The sequence below is a fragment of the Arachis hypogaea genome, chromosome 12, assembly GCF_003086295.3.
Source record: "Arachis hypogaea cultivar Tifrunner chromosome 12, arahy.Tifrunner.gnm2.J5K5, whole genome shotgun sequence".
NCBI lineage: Eukaryota > Viridiplantae > Streptophyta > Magnoliopsida > Fabales > Fabaceae > Arachis > Arachis hypogaea.
In genome coordinates this window covers 103243299-103250718 of record NC_092047.1, presented here as the reverse complement: position 1 = coordinate 103250718, position 7420 = coordinate 103243299, and the positions used below count along the sequence as shown (strand labels likewise).

The following is a 7420-nucleotide window of genomic DNA, read 5'->3' as shown; positions in this document are numbered from 1 at the left end:
AGGGTTATTTATTTAGTATTATTAGTAGAAAATTATAAAATTTAAATAAACAAATGTAGCAGAATGAATTTTAGAATTTGAAAATAGATAATTTTAGATTTTAATTTTTTTAAATTTCATAATTTTTAATTTTAAAAATATTGAAAATTAAGGTTGCAGAACAAATATTAAAATAAGTAATTTTAATTAATCAAGTTAAATAAACGTACTACTTTAAGAAATGAGAAGTTTAAATTTAAAAAATTGAAATATACGTGGTAGTATGTGTTTAACTGTGTCTTAATAAAAAATAATTTTTTTTCGAACAGAACTAAAAAATTGCCTATTATAGATGAATTTACAAACAGATTTGGTCTTCATTACTAATGGATTTTTTATTACCAACAAAATTACCGACAAATTTTGTCCCTCTATAAAAGTTTTGTCGAAAATTATTTACTGACAGATTTTGTTCGTCGATAATTTATTAACAGATTTTTTTTCCGCTACCGATAGAATTTCTCTCAGTAATGGTCCCCCCTTTCACTAAAAAATCGTCAGATTTTTCGACAGAAAATTTGTCGGTAATTTACCAAAAATTTTTTTTTCGTTATCGACAGATTTTTCTTCGTAATCGTCACTTTAATTTTGCTTAAACCGTCCAATTTTTCAACAAATTTTTCATCGGTAACTAGCGACAGATTTTTCGACAAATTTTTCGTCGGTAATTAAAACCTAAGAAAGCATTTCCAACTCTAAATATAGACAGAAAATCCACCTATAATTTTGTCAGTAAGATAAAATAATATTTTTAAAAATTTTTTCTTTACAAAATAAACCTATTTTCATACAAAAATATCCTCGGTCTAAAAGTTGATATGCTTATTATTGAATTTGATATGCTTCTAAAAATTAGCAATATCCCCATTCCAAAAAAAAATTAGCAATATAAGTTAATATGTAAATCACATTTTTTACTCATTCATAGAAAAAATGAAATCTCTGCCAAGAAAAAATGAAACCTATTTGATTTTTTTTTTTCAGCAACATTAGTTAGTCTAAATAAAATACAGTTAAAATAGAGTTAATTCAACAACATTGAATTCTTACTATCCACTTTTAAAATCATCGCTTTTTGGTCTCAACAGGAATCTTCATGTAGTTCGGCCATGGGTTATCGTACATGAACTTAATCACATTAGAGATATCATGTGTACATGTATTATTGTTTGGTGTAAACCTATCAATGAAAACTTAAGATTAGACAAACACATAAAAACACATAAAACTTAACAAATTCAAAATAGATTACGGATAAAAGACATTAAAATTGTATGTACTTACTTCTGAATGCCATAAAGCCAAATCCTCATCCGTATGCAGACGGTGGTGGAGGAGCATCTGGTTGGGATGCATTAGAGGAATCACCCAATGTGAGCTCTGTCGCTGGAGCTGTAGGGAGCAGAGGAGGTGTAACAGAAAGAACCACGTAGTTCGGGGGTTCGGGGCCAAGATGAACTGTTGGTCCACTGGACCCACCTGTGATGTCAAAGGAGTCGACGGGGTAATCGGAGTAAAAAGCAATGACTGAGCAGTCCGGGGATCCGTGGAAACCCTCATTCTACCACGACCACAAGACCTAGTCGCTCTACCTCTACTACCTGTCGTCATGTCTGCAAAGAGAATATATTATTAACACTAATCAACATATATACAACACAAATCCTTCAACATTTATATTATCATAAAAAGAGTTTGAGATAACCTCCCCTAAAATTGGACATATATCCACTTTTACAGTTCTTTCAAATTCAACCAACCTCAATCCACTATATCGGTCAAAACTCAAGTAAATTCACAATATTTCTAGCAGAATATATTAACTTATTTATACATTGAAAAGGCAACATTTTTTGTTTCAATTATGCTTAAAAATTTCAGCAAATAATTGTTATACATGTTCATTCAATCATCATGAAATTTATTTTGCAATAATGACTTCATAATATATTACTTCATATTTATTTATAATAATTTCATAATTTCTATGCATTCATATAGATTCACATGATGAATACTCAACTAGAACTAATCTTTTACATTCTCATTAATTCATAGAAGTTATTATATTTCATAAATTTCAAGAAACAGATACTAGCACAGACAATATATAATGATTTAGGTACAAATATACAATGTATAATTAATACAACTTATATAGTATTAATTTTATATCTTCAAATATCATAGGCAAGTAAATTAAATTTAATAACTGAAATAATATTTGATATAGTCACATAAAAAATATTAATTATTAATTATTTAGGCTTTAACAAGAGAATTTATCTTCAATGGCCTAAACCCACCCAACACTAAACATTAAGTCTCCACCCTCATTAACATTCTATTCTTCTAAAGCATGCAATTAGCATATGATAACCAAATCCTAAATCCTAAATTAACATATAACTAAATCTTAAATCCTAAATCAACTTAATCCTAAATCCTAAATTAGCATATGATAACAAAATTCTAAATGCTAAATTAACATATAACTAAATCCTAAATTAAATTAAACAAAGAAAAAGAGTGACCATGAAACCTGAGTGTCGAACATAGAAAGAAGAACTTAGGAGAGGGAGATGCAATGGCTGTTGGTAGAGCACACGGCGGTGCTGGACGACGAAAGCGAGACACAAATAGAGAGAGAGAGAGAGAGAGAGAGAGAGAGAGAGAGAGAGAGAGAGAGAGAGAGAGAGAGAGAGAGAGAGAGAATTGCGATTGACGGAGGGAAGAGGAGGAACGGGCTGGTTTCAGTGAGGGGGAGAGGAGGTGGCGATAGGAGGCGTCGGCGAGGCTGACAGAGCGGCAGGGAGAGGAGAGGGTTAGAGAGAGTGTGAGATAAGAGAGGTTAGAGAGAGAGAGATATATATATAGAGGAGATTTCAAAATAAAGGGGGAGAGGGTTCGCACTTTGAATTTTAGGGCTCGTTACCGTTAGATTTATCGGCGGATAAATCCGACGATAACGCATTGCGAGTCACCAAAATGCAGCGTTCCACTAATAATTGGGTTTGCTGGTGGCAAAATTTGCCGGTAAATCCTACGCTACATTTCGTGTCTATTTTTCCTCCAGTTATTACTTGCGAATTTACCGTCAAAAATGAAAATCCTCCAGTAATGATTTAATTTGACGAATTCCACACAAAAATCATCGATAAATCCATTGGCAAAATCAATGCTAATGTGCGACGCTAAATCCGGCGGTATTCAACACATTTCTTGTAGTGTTTCCTCTTAAAGAGAAGTCAAAGATGCGTTTAAATTCTAAATTTGAGTGTTGGCATTGTTAATTTTTTTATCCTTTGTCATAAATTCAAAACGAAAATTTAAAATTTATACCTTGGTATCGCTAACAAAAGTAGCTTAAAAAAAGTATCCTCTAAACTCAGGACACTACAAAAAATTCTGGTAAAAACGACGGTTTTTTGGTATTTACGGCGGTTTGAACCGCCATTATTACTAATAATGGCGGTTTCGTAAAGCGACGTAATTCTGGGCGCCATTCTGGTTATTACGGCGATTTTCTAAAAACCGCCACAATTCCCTGGGTTAAAACGGCAGTTTTTGAATAGGTTAAAACGGCGGTTCAAACCGCTGTTATTTTCAGGGTTAAAATGGCGGTTCTTGGATAGGTTAAAATGGCGGTTTGAACCACCATTATTACCCTGACAGAGTGGCATTTTGGTTGGTTAAAATGGTGGTTCAAACTGCCATTATTTCCAGGGTTAAAATGGCGGTTTTCGGATAGGTTAAAACGGCAGTTTGAACCGCCATTATTACCTTGACAGAGTAGCATTTTGGTTGGTTAAAATGGCATTTTTGAACCGCTATTTTTACCCTGACAGTAGCATTTTGGTTGGTTAAAATGGCATTTTTGAACCGCCGTTTTACCCTGATAGTGACATTTTTTATCGTTTAAAAAAATAATTTTTACCGTCATTTTTATCGCGTTAAATAAATAATTTTGTGATTAAAATTTCCAATAACAAAAAATCATAATCCATAAATAAAATATTGTATAACTCATAAACAAAATATTAATATAATATATAATTTTTTATTATTGAAAATCAAAAGTAATAACTCCTATACAAAACCTTGTCTTGCTAAACTTACTAAAATACAAGCATTGCAATAAACACTAATCAATCAAATCTACCATCCAATTTTCTAAACTATGTTAATATCTAATAACGTATTTAAACCATCTAAACTTACCCCATTCATGGCATTCTGCTCACTATCGATCAAGCCCAAGAACTCCAATTCCCTTGGCTCTAACCACAGAAATAGGATCACTACAACCGTAATTGAAAACCAGCGGTCAATTATCCACAGATTCTATGGATAATAGATGGTGAGGCAAGTCTTCATAACTGACTCAAATACTCTTTGAAAGATAAGAGTGCAATACAATACATCCTTAATTTTAAAGAATCCATGGATCATAGCCATCAACAAAATTTAGAATATAACTTCGTTGACACCCAATCATTTTCTAGTGTTCTCTGCGGTAATAAGTAGGAGAAAATCTAATTTTCCAGTATGTAAAATGCCAAGAATACAATGTACAATTTTTGTTATAACTTATAACTAATAAAATATTTTAGCAAAATATTAATTCTACCTAATCCCAGTAAAGGAACCAATTGCAAGTGAATAATTGAAAACCTCATCCCCTTCTATGTTGAAACTAGTCAAACTAACAAGTATCGACTAAGCACTAAACCAAGCTAAATAATCCACAATTTGAATTGCTGCATGGAGTAATTGAACACTAGAACAGACAAGTCTTCAGGTCACTGCTCATTAATGGCATTATAGAACCGAAACAATTTTTCTCTACCTCTTCTTTTTATTTTCTTTTTTTTTGGCATTGGCATAAGTGTTTTATGACAGATCAATTGATAAGAGGTAAATAAACTCCAAAAACCTGGTGTGAAAGGCAATGAGAGGGCTTTATAAACTTTCTGAAAGTAGACATCGATAAAATTAAGGCCAATGGCTTTGTTCCTCGTGCGCACCTCGCCTTCTTTTAGCTCTCCGATTTCTGCATCTTCCCACTTCAGAACCTGTCATCAAATTGGCAACCACAAAAATTGGTCACAGGATAATGAAGCAAACCACAGGATTTATAAATAAAGAAAATATATTATTCTCAAATTACAATTTATAAGAATAAAGTAGTTGTGGATTTATAACTTAGATTGAATGCACAATTATTAACTACTCAAGTTAAGGTTGATTTCTAAACAAATATTTAAGCCTATCACATAAGCAAAACATCTGGAATATAAAATCTGGTTCCCTAAATACTAAAAATATTTCAACAAATAGCACAAAGGAACAAAACTATTTTGCTTCTATACTGCCATTATGTGTACAAACTATGACTAAATCTAAGAACAAAAACGTGTCAAATTTCAGCAGATGCTTTATACCTCTTCCTTGAGTCTATTCTCAACATGAAAACCAGACAATTGCTACATGCTGAACTAACACACTAGCCTCTGACTTGTTCTTCTTGTGGCACCAACTTGGATAGCATATTCTACCCTCCTTGGACAGCATTGAGGTTGAGAATGGCGATCCCTCAGACCACAGCAGAAACTTTGATAGTTTTTGAGAAAAAAAAACACAACAATAATAAATAAATAGTAAATAGTGTTGTTTGATGAGAGGTCTTCCTTATAGGAATTTTCTATCTCTCTAATTATATATAAATAGCTTCAGATAGAGATCTACAGAAGTTGATATATATATATATATATAGCAAAACAGAAGAAACAAAAATAACACACCTTCCCATGGTTTCTAGAGAGCAAAAGAGAGCAGCACTACTACACGAGAAGATGCAACTTCTTCGTTCCATTACTTACTCTCATGCTATAATTCATTTTTTCTTTCTTCTTAATTTCATTGAATTTCCTAAATTTAGAAAATGTTCATTCAGTATCCTTACATACATGTCTTTATTTTCTGCTATAGATATCTTTAATTCTAAAATATCTGGATATAGAAAAATTGAAAGACGTAACTAATTAAAAATTTACCTATGATAGGAATTAATTAATTCCAATTTCAATACCTTATCAGCATATCCAATTTCACATAAGCAAAAAGCAGAGAAATAATTTGTACTTTTGAATCCTAAAATGTAAAAAAGTAGCAAGCTGACCTTCCATATTCAGAACGAAAGGGAGGTGCTGATGGCGGAAAAGACACAGAGCTAGGACGGCAAGGAGAGGAAGTTAGAGGAGACATCATCATAGGAGATGTTACTGGAGAAGAGTGTCGTTAGAGAGCAAGAGGATCGGAAATCGTCGCACAGGCTAGGAGCATCGACAATAGGGAAACAACGTTCGCGAAATGCGGTTCTATAGCGTGAGGAAGAAGGCGCGTGTGTAGCTTGGAACCTTCGATTCTGTTGAAGATGCAGCAGCGATGGAGGGTAAAAGTGTAGTGGACAAAGCAACATAGACAAAAATGGGTTCTGAAATGATTAAAATTGGATTCGACGGAGAGGAGGACGAAAGAGAGAAGGAAGAGGCCGCCATATGCATAATGTTACATGTTCTAAAACTAGGGATTGCAAATGTTTGCATTTTATACATATGTGTTAATGGCGGTTCAAAACCGCCATAATTAATAGAACCGCCACCAAATATAAATCAATTATGGCGGCATTAAAAAATGCCTTAATGCCCGGATATTACGACGGTTTTTCAAAACCGCCGTAATAAAAATGCCATTTTAAACCTCTTTTTTTGTAGTGGGATAAGGTGTCTTCAAAGAGTATCTTGACTAGTCCCATTTGGTGGTCTTAGTCATAAGATATGAGTCTACGAACTCAGGAGAGTGAAAGTCTTTTTCCAGGATGTAACCAAAGGAGGTCGGGAGAACGACTTCAGATGGTTCAATGTGGTGTTTTCTTTTGTTTTTTGGCTTCATCTTCTACAGTGAATTAGTAAGAAGTTCTCTCTATGGATCATGAATTTCAAGTCCTTAATCATGTCAAATGTCATATAAAAAAAGGTTTAATTATTCTGTTAATCCTATAATTTTGTGAAAATTTTAATTAAGTTTTTATACTTTTTTTTCTTTTAATTGGGTCCCTGTATCGCTGTACCAATTTTTTTTCAATTAGGTCCCTCTTGACAGTAATTGGTTTAATTGTATAGAAACCTAATTAAAACAAAAAAAAAATTAGTGCAAGGATCAATTAAAAGGAAAATAAAGTATAGGGATCAAATTAAAAACAAAAATTGGTACAAGGACTCAATTAAAAGAAAAAAAAAATATAAAAATCTAATTATTAAAAATTTTACGAAACTATAGAGACCAACAGAATAATTAAAAAAAAAAAGGTGAGAAAGTC

General features: G+C 32.6%; 1 long non-coding RNA gene across 4 annotated transcripts; it reads right to left on the bottom strand.

Moving 5' to 3' along the window:
- Positions 1-950: 950 nt before the first annotated feature.
- LOC112727966 (uncharacterized) lies at positions 951-6620 on the bottom strand. 4 transcript variants are annotated; one of them, XR_011868823.1, is made up of 6 exons: positions 6221-6620; positions 5844-5970; positions 5484-5652; positions 4976-5114; positions 1324-1652; positions 951-1219 (listed from the first exon to the last, which is right to left on the bottom strand). It is a non-coding gene; the product is annotated as an uncharacterized lncRNA (long non-coding RNA). The 4 variants fall into 4 exon arrangements; XR_003166078.3 differs by lacking the exon at positions 5844-5970 and having other exon boundaries at positions 956-1219; XR_003166080.3 differs by lacking the exons at positions 951-1219; positions 1324-1652 and having other exon boundaries at positions 4491-5114.
- Between the last annotated feature and the right edge of the window lie 800 nt (positions 6621-7420).